Raw genomic sequence first — 16945 nt, 5'->3', positions numbered from 1 at the left:
GCAAAGGCAAATCCCTTGTTGAGCTGAATGTGTCCCCTCCTGCCCCCTGTACTGCCTGCCAAGCTCTAGCTTTCTACATTCTGGATACACTTAATTACGTAGTTTTTTTGACCAGCTGTTTTTCATGCATCATTGAGAATTTGTGATGGAAATATGAGCAATCCATGTTAAACACCCTGGGCTAATTGAGCAAAGTGTGCAGGGAAGGGGGTCTACGGGAAACAGGATCCATACGGCAATAAATGCAAGTTAGCATATGAAAAATTGATGTAGATTTGTGTCCTTTTTTGGCAACACATAAGAGACCACTGGTACATCGTACACGGAGAGCAGTCCTTGGCTATATGCACTACAGTATGGATCATCCACTTTATTTCTGCGATTTTGTTTTAAACTGTTTTAATGCTGCTTTTGTTTTAACGTGTTTTAATTGTTAGATCCTGTCCTAGGGCCTTAGGGTGAAGAGGAGGTTAATAATAATAATAATAATAATAATAATAATAATAGAAGATTCTTTACACTCAAACATAGAATCATAGAACTGTATAATTTGAAGGGACCCCAAGAGTCATCTAGTCCACCCCTGCAATTCAGGAATCACAGCTAAAGAACCCCTGACAGTTGACCAACCAACCTCTGTTTAAAAATCTCCAGTGAATCTTAAAAATCTCCAGTGAAGGAGAATTCACCACCTTCTGAGGGAGTACGCTCAATTGTTGAACAACTCTTAGTTCAGAGTTGTTCTTCTTAATGTCAGAGAGTTCTTCTTAATGTTTAGCCAGAATCTCCTTTCATGTCATTTGAATCAAATGGTTTGAGCCCTACCACTCATGGTTGCCTCAAGACATTTTGCTGCCTGAAGCGAAGGAAACCCTCACACATCATTCTGCATACAGTCTGGCTGGACTGGCAGGAGAAAACAAGCCTGCTCTATCCTCCATGTGACAGCCCTTGAGATATCTGAAGGTGGCTCTCCTATCCCCACTCAGTCCTCTCTTCTCCAGGCTAAACATCCACAACTCCACCAACAATTCCTCATAAGCCTTGATTTCCAGACCCCTGATCATCTTGGCTGCCCTCCTCTGCACACGTTCTAGATTAACAGTATCCTTCTTAAATTGTGGGGTCCAGAACTGGACACAAGACTCCAGGTGTAGTCTCACCAAGGCAGAATTGAATGGTGCTATTATTTCCTTGATCTGGACACTCGACTTCTGTTGACGCAGCCTAGAATAGCATTAGCCTTTTTTTTGCTGCTGTATCACACTGTTGACTCATGTTGAGCTTGTGGTCCACCAAGACCCAGAGATCCTTTTCACATGTACTGCTAGTAAGCCAGGTGCCCCCATCCTATATTTGTGCATCTGGTTCTTCCTGACTAAGTTCAGAACCCTACACCTGCCCCTATTGAAATCATTTTATTAGCTTGGGCCCAGTTCTCCAATCTGTTAATGTCATTTTGAATTCTGATTCAAAGTTTGGTGTCATCTGCAAATTTGATGAACATCTCCTCAATTCCTTCACCTGTCATTTGTAAAGACATTGAACAACAATGGACCCAGGACAGAACCCTGCAACACCCCACTTGTCATTTTTTTCCAGGATGAGGAAGAACCATCAAATAGCACTCTATGGGTTCAGTCAGTCAACCAGCTACAAATCCACCTAACAGTTACCTCATTCAACCCACATTTTACTAGCTTCCTTACAAGAATATCATAGGGGATTTTGTCAAAAGCCTTACTGAAGTTAAGATACAGTATTTCGACAGCATTCTCCTGACCATCCACCAAACTAGTAACTCCATCAAAAAAGAAATTAGATTCGTCTGGCATGACTTATTTTTGAGAAACTCATGCTGGGTCTTAGAAATCACAGCATCCTTTTCTAAGTGCTCATAGTTTGACTGTTGAATTATCTGTTCTAGGACCTTTCCTGGTATCAATGTCAAGCTCACTGGTCAGTGGTTACATGGGTCTGCTTTCCCTCTCTTTGAAGATAGGGACACCTCCAGTCTGTAGGGACCTCACCTGTTCTCCAAGAATTCTCAAAGATCATAGATAGAGACTCTGAGATCACATCTGCAAGCTCCTTTGGTGCCCTTGGGTACAGCTCATCAGGCCCTGGAGATCTGAATTCATTTGAAGTAGCCAGGTGTTCCCTTACGATCTCTTTTCCTATCTTGGGCTGCAGCATCTTCCATACATCATTGATTCAGTTAGCACCAGGTTGGGCATCGCTTTCCTTGTGGGTGAAGACAGAGGCAGAGTAGGTGTTGAGTAGTTCCGCCTTCTCGCTTGTCATCCAATAGCATTTCCCCGTCTGTCGTAGGGCAGCAGTTGAAGAAGGAGCAAAAAAGGTTTTCTTGTGTGTGTGGGTTTCTTTGTGGCTGATTAGCTGTTTTCCCTGTGTAAAGGTCAGAGGGGGCAGGGTTTCTGTTGAGGCAGGGGATTAGCTGTGGGAGGAGCTTATCAGAGTTTGTAGGGCAGCAGTTGAAGAAGGAGCAAAAAAGGTTTTCTTGTGTGTGTGGGTTTCTTTGTGGCTGATTAGCTGTTTTCCCTGTGTAAAGGTCAGAGGGGGCAGGGTTTCTGTTGAGGCAGGGGATTAGCTGTGGGAGGAGCTTATCAGAGTTTGTAGGGCAGCAGTTGAAGAAGGAGCAAAAAAGGTTTTCTTGTGTGTGTGGGTTTCTTTGTGGCTGATTAGCTGTTTTCCCTGTGTAAAGGTCAGAGGGGGCAGGGTTTCTGTTGAGGCAGGGGATTAGCTGTGGGAGGAGCTTATCAGAGTTTGTAGGGCAGCGGCGCGCGCCTAGCGGCGCACGCAGTTATACCCATCTTTTAAATTTAGGGGAGCTAGTCTCAAACGTTTGTTGGGGGAGACCTAGGTGTTTTTTTTGTGTGTGGGAAGTTATTTGTCCTGTCTTCAAGCTTTTTATGATGGAGGACCTCTGTAGCCACCCCCAACGACACAATCTCAAGATGGAAGGGGAGGAAACAGCTGCAGTCGCCTGCGATTCCTGCGCAATGTTTGCCATCTTGCCAAAGGTTGCAGGCAGCTTTACCTGCAGCAATTGCATGTTGATTGCCGTTTTAAAAGACAAAGTCCAGCAACTGGAGGAACGTGTAGCTACGCTCCAAAGAATTAGAGAGCTGGAGCTCTTCTTGGAAGCAACAGAGCACACCGTCCCCACCAAGGAGGAGACAGGGGACTCCCCTGAGAAGGAGGATAGTTCACCAACACAGGAGCCAGATATATGGAGAAACGTGACTCAAAGAAGTAGGAGGCCCAGGGTTCACTCTGATTGTTTAGAAATACACAATCGCTTTGAGGTCCTCTCCTCTAGCATGGAAGACGAAGAGCAGACTCCATTTGAGGATCTCTCCCTCATTACAGTCGATCAGGTATATGAAGACGAGCAGCAAAGTCAGTCCTCAGGGAATGTGCAGGCGACCTTAGAACGGACAGCTCACGGAAGAACCCCGACCAAACCCAAGAGGAGGCGTGTAGTGGTGATAGGGGATTCCCTACTGAGGGGAACAGAAGCAGTGATCTGTGGGCCTGACAAGATGTCTCGGGAAGTGTGCTGTCTCCCCGGGGCTAAGATCCAAGATGTAACTGAACGACTGCAAGGAATCATAAAACCCACTGACAAATACCCCTTCCTCTTGGTTCATGTGGGAACCAATGACACTGCAAGCAATAGCCTCCAGAAGATCAAAAGAGACTACGAGGCTCTTGGCAGGAAATTGAAGCAACTAAATGCACAAATTGTCATCTCGTCTGTCCTCCCAGTTGAACGACGTGGCCCAGGGAGAGAGGGGAAAATAGTGGAAGTGAACAGCTGGCTTCGCAAATGGTGTAAACAGGAACGGTTTGGATTCTTAGATCACGGACTGCAGTTTCTTGAAGATGGACTTCTGGCAAGTGATTTGCTGCACCTCACAACGGTTGGGAGAAATGTTTTTGCCAAAAATCTCAGAAACCTCATCAGGAGGGCTTTAAACTGACTAATGTGGGGGAGGGAGACAGTGCTCCTGAAGGTAGGAGTCTATCAATTGATGAAGATGATCATCCAAATGTCATAGACCAAATGGAGCAAGCAGCACGCGGACCTAGTGGTGGGAGGAAAAAATCCTTAAATAAGAGACACGGGGGAATGATTAATGGACTTCAATGTCTGTACACTAATGCGCAAAGCATGGGAAATAAACAAGATGAGCTTGAGCTCTTGGTACAGCAAACTAAATATGACATAATAGGCATCACTGAAACCTGGTGGGATAAGTCCCACGATTGGAATGTAATAATGGGGGGATACAATCTATTTCAGAGAAACAGACCAGACAAGAGAGGAGGAGGAGTGGCGTTATATGTCAGGGATGTGTATACCTGTGAAGAGATCCAAGATTTAGAACCTCAAAGCCAAAGTGAGAGCATTTGGGTCAAAATTAAGGGAGAGAAGAATAACAGAGACCTCATTGTGGGAGTTTACTATAGATCCCCAAGCCAAACGGAGGACATAGATGATGCCTTCCTGGAACAGATGGCCAAGCATGCAAAAGGAAGGGAGATAGTAGTAATGGGGGACTTCAATTACCCAGATATTTGTTGGACGTCAAACTCAGCCAAGAGCATAAGGTCAAACAGATTCCTCACTGGCCTTGCAGACAATTTCATTGTCCAGAAAGTGGGAGAAGCAACAAGAGGAACAGCCATTTTAGATCTGGTCCTAACCAATGTTGATGACCTGGTTAGTGGGGTAGATGTGGAAGGATCATTAGGCGCGAGTGATCATGCTCTTCTGAAGTTTACTATACAGCGGAAAGGAGCAGCCAAGCATACTAGGACTCAATTTCTTGACTTTAAGAAAGCCGACTTCATAAAACTTAGGGAAGTGCTGGGCGAGATCCCATGGACAGCAATACTAAAAGGAAAGGGAGTTCATGATGGCTGGGAGTTTGTTAAGAGGGAGATAGTAAAAGCACAACGTCAGGCAATACCAATGAGACGGAAACATGGAAGGTGCCTAAAGAAGCCAGGGTGGCTATCTAAAGAACTTTTAACTGAATTAAGATTAAAAAAGGATGTGTACAAAAAATGGAAAAGGGGGGAAACAACCAAAGAGGAATTCAAACAAATAGCCAGTACGTGTAGACACAAAGTCAGAAAAGCTAAAGCACAGAATGAACTGAGGCTTGCTAGAGAGGTTAAAAGCAACAAAAAAGGCTTTTATGGGTATGTTCGTAGCAAAAGGAAGAACAAAGAAACAGTGGGGTCACTCAGAGGAGAAGATGGTGAAATGCAAACAGGGGACACAGAAAGGGCTGAACTCCTCAATGCCTTCTTTGCCTCAGTCTTCTCCGATAAAGAAAACAATGCCCGACCTGAAGAATTTGGAGCAAATGATTCAGCAAAGGAAACACAGCCCAGAATAACTAAGGAGATAGTACAAGAATACTTGGCTAGTTTAGATGTATTCAAGTCTCCAGGGCCAGATGAACTGCATCCAAGAGTATTAAAAGAACTGGCAGATGTGATCTCAGAACCACTGGCAGTCATCTTTGAGAATTCCTGGAGAACAGGCGAAGTCCCGGCAGACTGGAGGAGGGCAAATGTTGTCCCTATTTTCAAAAAGGGGAAAAGAGAGGACCCAAATAATTACCGCCCAGTCAGTCTGACATCAATACCAGGGAAGATTCTGGAGCAGATCATTAAGAAAACAGTCTGTGAGCACCTAGAAAGGAATGCTGTGATCACCAATAGTCAGCATGGATTTCTGAAAAATAAGTCATGTCAGACTAACCTGATCTCATTTTTTGACAGAATTACAAGCCTGGTAGATGAAGGGAACGCAGTGGATATAGCCTACCTTGATTTCAGTAAGGCATTTGACAAGGTGCCCCATGATATTCTTGTAAAGAAGCTGGTAAAATGCGGTCTTGACTATGCTACCACTCAGTGGATTTGTAACTGGCTGACTGACCGAACCCAAAGGGTGCTCATCAATGGTTCCTCTTCATCCTGGAGAAGAGTGACTAGTGGGGTGCCACAGGGTTCTGTCTTGGGCCCGGTCTTATTCAACATCTTTATCAACGACTTGGATGATGGACTCAAGGGCATCCTGATCAAATTTGCAGATGACACCAAACTGGGAGGGGTGGCTAACACCCCAGAGGACAGGATCACACTTCAAAACGACCTTGACAGATTAGAGAACTGGGCAAAAACATACAAGATGAATTTTAACAGGGAGAAATGTAAAGTATTGCACTTGGGCAAAAAAAATGAGAGGCACAAATACAAGATGGGTGACACCTGGCTTGAGAGCAGTACATGTGAAAAGGATCTAGGAGTCTTGGTTGACCACAAACTTGACATGAGCCAACAGTGTGACGCGGCAGCTAAAAAAACCAATGCAATTCTGGGCTGCATCAATAGGAGTATAGCATCTAGATCAAGGGAAGTAATAGTGCCACTGTATTCTGCTCTGGTCAGACCACACCTGGAGTACTGTGTCCAGTTCTGGGCACCACAATTCAAGAAGGACACTGACAAACTGGAACGTGTCCAGAGGAGGGCAACCAAAATGGTCAAAGGCCTGGAAACGATGCCTTATGAGGAACGGCTAAGGGAGCTGGGCATGTTTAGCCTGGAGAAGAGGAGGTTAAGGGGTGATATGATAGCCATGTTCAAATATATAAAAGGATGTCACATAGAGGAGGGAGAAAGGTTGTTTTCTGCTGCTCCAGAGAAGCGGACACGGAGCAATGGAGCCAAACTACAAGAAAGAAGATTCCACCTAAACATTAGGAAGAACTTCCTGACAGTAAGAGCTGTTCGACAGTGGAATTTGCTGCCAAGGAGTGTGGTGGAGTCTCCTACTTTGGAGGTCTTTAAGCAGAGGCTTGACAACCATATGTCAGGAGTGCTCTGATGGTGTTTCCTGCTTGGCAGGGGGTTGGACTCGATGGCCCTTGTGGTCTTTTCCAACTCTATGATTCTATGATTCTATGATTCTCTATGCAGAGGACCCTCCTCTTGCTTGTTCTTCCTCTTGCTTTGGACATAGCCCCCAACCCCTTTTTTATTATTTCTAACCTCTCTTGCAAGCCTGAGCTCATTCTGAGCTTTAGCCAGCCTGACTTTCCCCCTGCAACTGTTGGCTACTCGTCCATACTCCTCCTTAGTGATTTCCCCCTTTTGCCATTTCTTAACTCTCAGCTCATCTGTAAGCTCCTTATGCAGCCACAGTGGTTTCCTTAGATGCCTCCCACTTTTCTTTCTTGTTGGAATTGTCTGCAATTGGGTCTTCAATATTTCTCCTTTTGGAAACTCCCATCCATCTTGGACTCCCTTCTCTTTGAGTCTTTCTGACAATGGGATCTCACCTAGTAGCTGCCTAAGCTTTTTAAAATTGGCCTTCTTAAAGTCTAGAGTGCCTGTCTGACCACCCTCAGCTTTCCCTTGCCTCTGTATCATGAAACCCAAGAGGACATGATCATTTCCTCCCAGGCTTCTGAGCACTTCCACTTCATCAATCATCTCCTCCCTGTTGGCGAGGACCAGGTCCAAGATAGACGATCCCCTTCTTGGTTCTTCAACCTTCTGGGAAATGAGACAGTCAGCGAGGCAGTGGAGGAATTTGTTGGACCTTACATTCTTGGCAGAGTTTGAATTCCAACAGATATTGTTCTGCTGGATGAAGGATTGGTTCTTATTAGAAAACACTGATGTCCTAGATCTGGAAGGGTTCAACAACGCTTTTGGGTGGCATGCATATTTGTGGTACGACAAGGTAAAGGTTCACAAATTGTTTAAAAGCCATATTGTCAGGAAAGCTTTATTCAATGTCTGGACTAAATATAAAGACTTACTTGAAAATAAGACCCCGAGGTGGTTATCACCAATGGAGGCTAAGGCCTCAAAAATACTTAATATGGGGGGTGGCTGGGCAAAATACTGTGAGATAATAGAAAGAGTTGGAGACAATTGGAGGTTGCAGAGCTTAGAAAAATTAAAAGACAAGGTGCGAGACTGGCTACACTATGCCCAAATTCAAGAGACTTTCAAAAAGGACAAAAAAAAATGGTTTCCAGGTGGAAAAATCGAAATTAGAGACAGAACTACTTGAACCTAAGACGAAAGTGCTTTCAAGAATGTATAACTTGCTGCTTAAATGGAACACCCAAGATGAGATAGTTAAATCAGCCATGATAAAATGGGCTCAAGACATTGGGTACAACATTATGTTTGAAGACTGGGAAAGGTTATGGACCACCGGTATGAAATTCACGGCATGCAGTGCCTTGAAAGAAAACATTATGAAAATGATATACAGGTGGTACATGACCCCAGTCAAACTTGCAAAGATATATCATCTGTCTGATAATAAATGTTGGAAATGTAAGGAGGCTGAAGGAACATTCTTTCACCTCTGGTGGACATGCCCGAGGGTGAAGGCCTTCTGGGAAATGATTTACAACGAGTTGAAAAAGGTATTTAAGTATACCTTTCACAAGAAACCAGAGGCCTTCCTCCTGGGCATTGTGGGCCAGAGAGTGTCAAAGAAGGATAGAACTTTCTTTTTATATGCAACTACAGCAGCAAGAATTCTTATAGCCAAATATTGGAAGGCACAGGAGCTACCCACGCTGGAAGAGTGGCATACGCAACTGATGGACTACATGGAATTGGCCGAAATGACTGGCAGAATCCGAGACCTGGGAGAAGAGGCAGTGGAAGAGGACTGGAAAAAATTTAAGGACTATTTACAAAAACACTATAAGTTATATGAATGTTGAGAATTTGCTAAGTTTTGGGAAAAACAAGCTTCAGTAATTAGATTTGAATATGGTGGAAACTAAGTTATGACTGTGAAAAGTCTAAATTTTAGAGTAATGTTCCTTATTTGGGATAGATGATGGGAAAAAGTGAGTGAACAACACGTACCCTAAATTTAAAATATAATTAGATGAAAGTACAAAAATGCATGAAACAAGATATCAATTTGCTGTTATTTTTTTATTGTAAAGAATGCAGGGTGTGGAAGATGTGGGGAAGTCCAGTGGATTATGAAAAATTGTTTGAAGACGCGAATTTTTTTCTTTTTTAATTTCTTTGTTTTTCTCTGTAAAGCCGCTTTTGTTGAGTTTTTGACGATGTATTTGACCTTGGAAAAAAGCAATAAAAAATATTATTAAAAAAAATGAATTCCAACAGATATTGGAGAAGTTGAGGTCTTCCATGACCACTATATCTCTCCTTTTTGAATGTTTGGTAATCAGCTCTAGGAAGGCATCATCCAAGTCTTCAGTCTGGCTTGGCGTCTATAGCAGACACCCACAGGAAGGTCACTGTTGTTTATCTCACCTACAGTTTTTACTCATATATTCTCATTCAGCTTTCCATGCTCCAGGTCATGGATTTCTTCACAAGTGTACACATCATTTACACACAATGCTACTGCTTCTCCCTTCCTGTTTGGTCTGTTCCTTTTGAACAGGTTATTCTCCTCAATTCCTATTTTCTAGTCATGAGTCCCGTTCCATCATGTTTCAGTAATGCCTACCAGATCACATTTGCCATTCTGTAATTCATCTTACTTGTTTCCCATACCCTGTGCATTTGTGTAGAGACAATTGAAACCATGAGTCCTTCCCTCCAGCTGCTCCCTTCTTGTACTTTCTTGCCCTTTAGTAGGTTTCTAGAGCACCACCTCTGTTTCCTTTGCATCAATGAAGCTATTATCCCCAGTACCTGGTGTTCTTCTGTTGCCTGTAATGTTGTCTCCCTCCCTCTCAGGATTTAGTTTCAAGCTCTCCTGATCAGTTTGTGAGACTGTTAGCAAACACATTCTTGCCAACCACTATGAAGTGCAGTCCATCTCTCAGTAGAAGTCCTTCTTCAAGGAAGCGGAGACTGTGATCCAAGATGCCAAACACTTCCTGACGACACCACCTGCACACCCAGTGATTTACGTGAAGTATTTTCCTCTCTCTTTCTGGGCTACGACCTTCAACTGGAAGGAGTGATGAGAAGACCACCTGTGCCCCAAGGCTCTTCAGCTCCCTGCTCAGAGTCTCACAGTCCCATGCTATATGTTGAAGGCTGTGTGTGGCAGAATTATTTGTACCCACATGAATCAGAATGACTCTGTCCTCATCGCAACTGCGTTAATTTTTGCACAAATTGAGCAGTGACCTATGTTTACGAAGAGGGTTACTGGTGGAGCTGCATTGCGGACTCGGCTGTTTTTGCTGAATCAGCGGCAGCAAAATGAACAAGTAATTACGCCCTGCCATGTGTGTCTAATTCTGACACAGGCAGCAGCTGAGCAGCAGGCTGTGTGACGCTACCAGTGGACGATGGGGAAGGAGCAAGGAATAAATTGGTCCCCATGGCCAGAGGGAGGGGAAGGGGACTTTGTCAGATCCCTCTGTCTTCCTATGGCACCGAGAATCTGCCTTTGCTGCGATGGCATTATTTAATACCGCTAAGATGTCAACAGGAAATCCTTTCAAGCATAGTTTGATACATCATGACAGAAAATCATTCAAGGCAGGGGACCAGATACCCAGCCGCGATGGAGGGTCTGGGTTGGGGGTGCATTTCCTTCAAATCACCATGTAAAAACCATGATGCAGCAGCAAAACAGAAGCCCCCTTCCCAGAGGAGATAGAAGCTCTTTAAGGCGTGCAATTCCCCCCCCCCAAGTTGGTACAGCATGAGATCCTTAATCTTAGGATTGTGCGTTTGCGTCCCACATTGGGCAAAAGATTCCAGCATTGCAGGGGGCTGCACTAGATGACCTCTGCGGTCCCTTCTAATGCTGCAATTCTATGAGTCTATGCTCCCAATCCAACAACCCCCCCCCTCCATATCATGAACTGAGACACAACCCTTCAGAAGTTGGATCTGGGCTCTTCTACCAGCAAAAAAAAACAGGAATTAAAATCCTTTGGGAGATGGTGGACTCCTTCATTGGAGGTTTTTCAGTGGAGGTTCAACACCCAACTTCTCAGGGATTCTTTAGCTGTGGTTCCTGCATTGCGGTTGGACTAGCTGGCCCTCGGTGTCCCTTCAAACTTCATGATTCTAGAACACAATTAAAATGCAGTTTGCCCTGACAGCCACCTGGTGGGAAGCATCACCCTCACCTTAGTTTTCAAAGGCCTGTCTGAAGAGGAAGGCCTTAGTCTGTGGGCAGAAGGATAACACAGAGCGAACCAATCTACCCTACAGGGTCTCCTTTTAGCCCACATCCTGTACCCAGTGCTTTTTTAAAAGAAAAACAAGGTGCTGGGACTCACCATGAAGTTGTCACAGTAAGTGCCACACTTTTAACAAGGGGGGGGGGCTGTGATGGTACTGCATACACTCGAGTACCCCCATAAAAGCACTGCCTGTACCTTTTGGCACCAGTGTTCTTGGGAACTGCTGACTCCAGTTCCTCCTCTGACAGCTCTAAAGGTTAACCCCCAGCAGCCCCCTCAAGGGGTCATTGGCCTGCAGGGTGCAGGATTAATCCTCCGGGGACTCCATGTCTGGCACCAGGTCAGGGTTAGGCCGAGGAGCAAAGTGGATCCAGCTGCCACTGGCAGACTCAGCACAACACCACGGCAAGGAGATCTTGCTTAAGGTTACCAGACTTTTTTCAAAGAATCCCGGGACACTTGTGCCATTGAACCAATCACGCAACATTCATTCCCTACTAATAAATCTACAACACTTGAATGAAATCACATTAAATGAAATCCAGGGATATTCCGGGAACAGATTTTGTCCTGGGACAGATTTGTAAATCCGGGGACTGTCCCCGGGAAACGGGGACTCTGGGAACCATAATCTTGCTGCTGGCCTGTAAGAGCTCCTAAAAATCCTATGCCACTCTACTAAAAGACAAGCACTACAGCAAATGCCTGGGTAAACAGGAATGTCCTTGTTTGGTGCCTAAAATTTAATGTGAAGGCACCAGGCACAGCTCTCTGGGAATAGCTTTTTAAATTATTTCATAAAATGTATATGCCACTTGAATGTAAAACAACCACAAAGACTTCCGGTTTCTGTGAATGGCGAAAAGGAGTGCTAGTCTGATCATCTGACGAACTCAAGCCCCGCAGAGATACAGGGGGAAGCGCCAAGGTGAGACGCACCCCCTAAAAAGCCTTGAGAGGGTTCTCAAGGGGTCAAGGGGTCCAGCAGTCTGCAAAAGGGCTCTCCTGCGACCCTCAAATCCCTGTTCCAAGAGGAACGGGGAGTGGGGGGCAGTGATTGAGCCTCCGGACATGGCAGCAGTATTGAGCATTTTCACTCTGTTCAGACCATTTTTAATTGTTTAATAGTAACTTATTGAACATGACAATTAAAAAGCAACCAACCCCAAGTTCGGATAGAAGGACCTCTGTACAGAACACGGGGGATAAGCCTTATGGTGAATGGGTGGAATTCTTTTATAAATTGAGAAATGAGTTAATTAAGAAGATAAAGGAGAATTTGGATAAGACAGCAAATAAACTTATAGCCCCAATGGACAAAAATACTGAAATGGTGACAGAACTGATTTTTAAGATAGAACCAGTGACAAAGAAAACAGAAGCGGTGGAGGTCTTGATGCAAGGGCTGGAGGAAAATTTTAGAAAAATGGAAATTGTGATTGATATGAAGAAATACCAGGAGACATTCGGGGCAGATATGGATGGCATGGGGGGGGGCAGGGAATATTTGGGAATGCCTTGGTGGCAGAAATGAGGCAGAAATTACAGCCTCTGAGACCAAGAGGAGACTGTGAGGAAGGGCAGCAGGGTTTTCAATCAGATGTAACTGATAGTTGCCTTCCAGCAAAATTTAAATATGCCAAAGTTAGGGAAAAAATTGGGAAACACTTATTGTATATGTGCAATAATAACGTAAATAAGACATTGACAGGCTCAGACTACACACTTGCAATCAGCAAAATTTGGAAAGAAGAAGAAGAAGAAGAAGAAGAAGAAGAAGAAGAAGAAGAATTGATGGAGTGTGTGTATGGAAATGCAGAAGAATTTGTTAAAATCAGAAGAAGAATTGATGAAGTGTGTGTATGGAAATGCAGAAGAATTTTTGTTAATATAAGGAACCAGAAGAGGGAATGGAGGGAAGTCATGAGGTCTGAAGAACCTCGAAACAAGGTTTTGCAATGTTTTTTGTGAATGGGGACAGGGGGGATTTGTTTTTTGTAGTTAATTGTGGAAATTAATTGTGAAAAAACAATAAAAACATATTTACAAAAAGAGAATGTACAACAACAACAACTCCCAAAGCAGTTTTCAAAAAGATAATATAAGAAAATAATGTGGGTGGCCTTGACTCCCCCTAAACTCCTAGGTGCCAGATCCTCCCCTAAGATTCCTGGATCTAATGGGTGTTGGAATATTAAAATGGGCTGCCAGACACTGGATTTAGCAAAGTGTTAAAATACAAGCCAAACCAGTTTCCTGATCAGGAAATCACCTGGGAGAAGAGCCATTATGGAGAACAAAAGGAAGGTAATGGGTGATTAACAAAGCAAATACTCTGTGTCCGATGGCAGATGGCTGTGAGCCCTCCTTCAACAGAAAGATAGTTAGCAGAGACAAAGCAGAGTTGGGCCTTAGGGTTGCAGTTGGGGATGATGTGGACTGGAGAAAAAATAGTTGCAGACTGGAGAGAAAAGAGACTAACAGACTGTCTCTTTTCTGCATTAACAAATGCAGCGAGCTGAGCAGAGTCACAGAGACCATGGCTGATTTCTGCTGGCATCCAAACTGTGGGCATGGGAGAAGCAAGAACCTCTTGGAGTGTAATGCTCTGAGCCCCTCCATCCCAGACTTGGGTTGTATATATGTATAAATAAACCATATATCATGAAGACACCACAGTTCCTACTGTGCCTCTTTCCAAAGGCAACACAAACCTTGGGTAAGGACCCAACCCCCTGGAATTTTGCATCGCTGGGAGATTGGGGTGGCACATAGCAATACTAAAACAGATTAAGATTCACACCAACTTTCTAAGGCTTGTTTAAACAAGAATGTTTTTGAAAGAGTACAGTGAAGGTGCCTACTTGATACCAATAGGCAGGGGCTTCCAAAGTGTTGCCACACTCAGAGACCAAGTTCATACAAATGCACAGAATGGGTATTATGTGGCACCACTAGTGGTGCCAATTCTGCTGATCAAAGTGGGCATGTGTGAGCTAAGATGTTCTCGTAGGTAAGCTGGTCCCAATGTTGTTCAGAGCTTTATATCCTAAAGATAACACCTTAAACTTATCTGAAGAAGTGTTCCTGCACACCAAAGCTCATACCAATAACAAACTTAGTTGGTCTCTAAGGTGCTACTGGAAGGATTTTTTATTTTATTTTGTTTCGACTACGGCAGACCAACACGGCTACCTACCTGTAACCTTAAACTTAGCCTGGCAGCAAATGGGCAACCAGTGCAGGTCTCTGAGCAGGGGTGCTTCTGTGCAGCCACTCCTGTCAATAATCCTGCTGCAGTATTCTGCTGCATGCTGCATGTTGCAGCTTCCAAATCAGGTTGAAGGGAAGCCCCACCTAGAGCGCATAGCAAGGCTTTCCTAGCCCAGGAATGGCTGTAACTAGTCAATAGCACTTCCTACCTTGACACATCCCCCTCTTCTCCCCCAGCTCCTGCCCATCTGCTTCCCTGCTTTGCCTTGCCACCAGCGTGCGGAAGCGCACCCCCCCCCCTCCAGCCTCATCACTTGCCTCGGCCAAAACCTGTATCAAACGATGACGAAACCCTGAACCTGTTTGCCAGCCTCTGGACTGCAGGTGGCTGGAGGTTTGCGATCAGATAAGTTGCCGAAAGCGCCAGCCAATCCACTCCCATCTCAAAAGCTTAATGACTGCAGCCCATCCGCCTTACCCATCCCTTCAAGGCATGAGCTTTGGAGGATCCAGCACAGGGGGCTCACTTAATTACCTTCAATTGTATATGACGTTGTCATGTTGATTTACTAAATATACGTGGGAAACCTCTTTATTTTGCCAGCCCATAGAGGATATAATCCAGAGCTCCCAGGAGCGGCTCTGACACCAATTCCCTCTGGTTATGTTACCTGTCTTTTCCACCTGCAATTGCACCGATGAAGCCCGGAAGGGATGTCAATAACTAATTTATTCATTTTACTTCTGATTTATTATAAAAAGGAGAAGATGTCAGGGCAACTTGTATCGAGTGACAGTGAAGCTCGCAGTACCTTCAGAAAAGTCTGTGCCTTCAACAAGTAGGAATCAGCACATGCCCCAGCGCAACATCGTATTTCTTGATGCAATAATAATAGGGCACTTCAGAGGTCCGTGGTTGTGTGTTTGATGGCCAGGAACATTTTTGTTCCTTTCCAAGACACTACCCCCCAAGCTGGGACCATGCAAATTCTTTGCTTGTTTGTTTGTTTACATTTCTATCCTGACATTTCACCTGGCAGGACTTTTCACCTGACAGGGCTTTCCACACCGACTCACGCAACCAAGCTCCTTGGCACACAGCTCCCCTGGATTGCCAAAGTGTCGCAAAGATAATGGGCAGTGTTTCCAGACAGGTGTGAGGAACATTTTTTGGTCTGAGGACCACATTCCCCATTCAAGAAGTTTCTTCACCTGTGCCATCACCCCCACAGTGCCCTCACCGCCAAGCCTGCACCCTCTCTGCTGTGCCATGTGGGGGTCAGCAGCATCACAGGCACAACAGTGGGGACAGGAGGGAGGACTAGGTCAGCAGGGCGTTTTGCCTACAGTGTCTAAACATCCCAGGGTTTCCCCTGCCCAGGCAAGGGATTTAGTATGTCCAGAGGAGGTCACTCACAAACAGTGAATGAAGTAATAAAAAATTAAACAACAAGGTTGGTGAGGGAAACTGGACCCTGAGCTTATGCCAAGAGCATAAGGTCAAACCCAAGAGCATAAGGTCAAACAGATTCCTCACTGGCCTTGCAGACAACTTCATTGTCCAGAAAGTGGGAGAGGCAACAAGAGGAACAGCCATTTTAGATCTGGTCCTAACCAATGTTGATGACCTGGTTAGTGGGGTAGAAGTGGAAGGATCATTAGGCGCGAGTGTTTATGCTCTTCTGAAGTTTACTATACAGCGGAAAGGAGCAGCCAAGCATACTAGGACTCAATTTCTTGACTTTAAGAAAGCCGACTTCATAAAACTTAGGGAAGTGCTGGGTGAGATCCCATGGACACTAATACTAAAAGGAAAGGGAGTTCATGATGGCTGGGAGTTTGTTAAGAGGGAGATAGTAAAAGCACAACATCAGGCAATACCAATGAGACGGAAACATGGAAGGTGCCTAAAGAAGCCAGGGTGGCTATCTAAAGAACTTTTAACTGAGTTAAGATTAAAAAAGGATGTGTACAAAAAATGGAAAAGGGGGGAAACCACCAAAGAGGAATTCAAACAAATAGCCAGCACGTGTAGACACAAAGTCAGAAAAGCTAAAGCACAGAATGAACTCAGGCTTGCTAGAGAGGTTAAAAGCAACAAAAAAGGCTTTTATGGGTATGTTCTTAGCAAAAGGAAGAACAAAGAAACAGTGGGGTCACTCAGAGGAGAAGATGGTGAAATGCAAACAGGGGACACAGAAAGGGCTGAACTCCTCAATGCCTTCTTTGCCTCAGTCTTCTCCGATAAAGAAAACAATGCCCGACCTGAAGAATTTGGAGCAAATGATTCAGCAAAGGAAACACAGCCCAGAATAACTAAGGAGATAGTACAAGAATACTTGGCTAGTCTAGATGTATTCAAGTCTCCAGGGCCAGATGAACTGCATCCAAGAGTATTAAAAGAACTGGCAGATGTGATCTCAGAACCACTGGCAGTCATCTTTGAGAATTCCTGGAGAACAGGCAATGTCCCGGCAGACTGGAGGAGGGCAAATGTTGTCCCTATTTTCAAAAAGGGGGAA

The sequence above is a fragment of the Podarcis liolepis genome (genome assembly GCF_965112155.1).
Source record: "Podarcis liolepis genome assembly, chromosome: Z".
Classification (NCBI taxonomy): Eukaryota; Metazoa; Chordata; class Lepidosauria; order Squamata; family Lacertidae; genus Podarcis; species Podarcis liolepis.
This window is presented reverse-complemented; position numbering follows the sequence as displayed.